We start from the raw sequence: 3,161 nt of genomic DNA, 5'->3' as shown, positions 1-3,161 counted from the left end.
AGGTTGCCACTCATAGTGACTTTAATGAATTGTCACAAATATATCAGTTTAGTGAAACTCACCCAGCAGCAAGTAAAGCTGTAATTAATTCTGATCATAAAGAAGAGAAAGTGTAATTGAATGGCTGTGACTAAAAGGATATGGCAAAGTATTAGCAATACTATCAGTATATTAAAAGAAAGAACTGTCAATCAAGACACTGAGAAAATAATATTTTCCTTGCGTTCATTTGGTACAGAGAGCTTTTATTAAATATATTTAATATATCAGGTCAAGGAATATAATTCATGTTTTACATGTGTACTGTGGGGTATTAATATTCAATTGTGTGAAGTTAAAATAAAATGTAACATTGAAAGAGGATTGATTTATAAATTGGCAAATTGGATAAAATAAGGAATTCGATTATTGAATTATTTGGGGTATTGATATAAATAAATAAGTTTGCTATTTGGAAGCAACTGAATATATTTGAATACATTAACATTTCTGCTTGGAGTCTACCTAGCATTCTTGACAAAAAGCGTTGCAATTTTATTGGAAATAAACACGAAGTTAAGATTTTATCTCTGATATATTTATCTACCATTATATTTTAAGGAACATTGTATGAATTCATTCTACTTGAGGTGATTTAAAATAATTTCATCACCTGAATAGAGAAAAGCATACATTATTTGGTTTCTAAATATTAATAAACATTATTAGTTAATATCAATATGAATCTTCGCATGCAAATTTTATTATTATTGTGTTTTACTAATCACTATTCAAGAATCTTACATTTATAAGAGCTCAAAATCATCTGACAATTGAAATCTATAGAAAAATAATTTGGTTAAAGTTTGTACATTTTCCTATACCTTAGTCTGACCTGACATATTAGCAATTGATTATCTGTTCCACAGTTATTCTGTGGATTTGTTTTGAAAAATAATATTGAGCTTCTCCAATGTCTCTCCCCAAACTAATGCAGTCAATTTGATTCTTGTGAATTAACTGGTGAAATGCATGCATAGTAGTTGTTTATGTATTTTAAAGAAGCCGTTTGCAATGAAGAAGGCATTGGACTTGCAAAATTCTATCATAAAATCTCCAGCTTTGTTTCTATCAACACGGCTACATTTGCCAACTACTTCTCCCTTCTTGGTTCCAACTTTCAAATTTCAATCACCAACAATTATCAGTGCATTTTAATTTCAGGTTTGATCAATTTCAGTCTGAAAAATTAGGTAGAATCCTTCCATTTCTGTATAACTAGCTTTAGAGGGTGATGAGTAAATTTGAATAATAATTGTATTAACTGGTGTCACTTATAGGCATATTATATATTCCATCATATATCAAGCTGTCATTGTACTTTAAGGTAGGTCTTGATATCCTCTTTTTGACAGCAAGTGGACAGCTCTCGGATTTATGATTCCTGGCTTAGGAAATCAAATGATTGTCTAATTCAAAATACCAGTACATTTCAGCTGACACCTAGAATATCACCTTTCTGAGTTCTATTTCATTTCTCACTACTTTCAAATGTTCGTGATTTGCACTTCTTATATCCCACAATAGAATTATTAATAGATGGTTCAGCTCATTCTTCCCATACTGAGATATGCTTCATCAGCAAATGAAGGTCCCCAAAGTTTTGCTCAATCCATATCATCAAAGCTCATTGTACTTGGAGGAGGCTTCTCTGCCCTATTCTTTGTTCACCTTCCTATCTGAGGGGTTCATCTTCTATCACTGTACCAGCTAGGCGCTGTTCGATTTTGTTCATTGTGTTTTCAAGGGCTAATTTTTCAAACATGTTCCTTATTCTTAGTCCATTCTTATTCTGAAAGATACTCATATTTCTGCTCATTCCAAAGAAATATGACTGAACAGAAAGAGTAAACGATTAAATATCATTAATATTGTGTGCAATTGAATGTTTAAGGTAATATAAGAAGTTACAGCAGTACACAGATTCAAGTCAGTTCCATTCAGATTCAGAAGGGAATTTGAAAGAAAGAATATCAATGTTGATATCAGACAGATCTTGGCTGAAAGAAAAGAATGCCAAAAAGATGATTACTCGTGTTTCATTGACTTGAAAATCCATTCAGTTATGTGGAATGAGAATTCCAATATTTTTTAATTGTGCTCTGTCGATAGACCAAGAGAGGTAGTCATTGAGGAAGAAGGAAGGGATAATTCATGAAAGGTGTGCTTCAGGGTTTATTCTTTCATCATACTTATTCAATTATGCTTAAAGCAGTCCTGAAATATTACTACCACACCCTTTATGTATGTGTGTATGTGTGTATGAATGTGTTCATCTTGTTGAGCACAGGCTAAGGAACAATGGTAGCTGGTAGATATCAACATTTCTAAAACAAGAACAGAGATTGGACAGAATGCATGTAGCTTTTTCTTTGGGAAGATAAGCAGCAGATGCAAGTCCACAGCAGGAGGATATGTGGGGATGGCTGCTCCAATCGATGGTCCTGGTAAAAGACTGTGCCTAAAGTCCAAGTGGTATGGAGACTTTCTCTGGGGATTGCAAAAAGGCAAAGGACCATACTTGGGAAAGCAACACTACCCGTTCTCTTGGTACGTAATTTTCATCTATGCATGTACAGTCCTGGAAAGGAATAAAAGGATAGCAGGTATGATTTCCTAATAAAGTAAATTAGCTTTGTTTAACTGAAATTAGTTAAGCTCCTTAAATGACTTAAAAACTGCACACACACAAGGCTATTTGTAAACCAGGATCAATGGGGGCACAGTTTTTAAGCACTCACTAGAGCTGAGGAGTTGGCAGTTTAAAATTCCCAGCAGCTCTCAGAGAGAAAATTGTTGCAGTCACCTTCCCAAATATTACAGCATTGCAAACCTGATGGGGTAGTTCTACTCTGTCCTATAGTGTCCTAGTGTTGGAATCAACAGAACAGTTACAGGTTTCCCATATGTCATGGGGACTTTATGTAGAGTAGAATGAGCTTTTGCCTGGCCCTATGATGTTTTCATGATCATTGGTATGATCCTGGGCATTGCCGCTAATCTTGTGTCTATCTCTCACATTGAGGGTTTCACTCACTTTTGCTGACCCTCTACTTTGACAAACATGATGTGCTTTCCTAGCAATTGGTCTCTCCTGACATGTTCCAAGTAAACAAGACAAA

This window comes from Echinops telfairi, unplaced genomic scaffold (genome assembly GCF_000313985.2).
Source record: "Echinops telfairi isolate 266 unplaced genomic scaffold, ASM31398v2 ScPeMD7_7401;HRSCAF=8416, whole genome shotgun sequence".
NCBI classification, from domain to species: domain Eukaryota; kingdom Metazoa; phylum Chordata; class Mammalia; order Afrosoricida; family Tenrecidae; genus Echinops; species Echinops telfairi.
Note: the sequence above shows the minus strand (reverse complement) of the source record.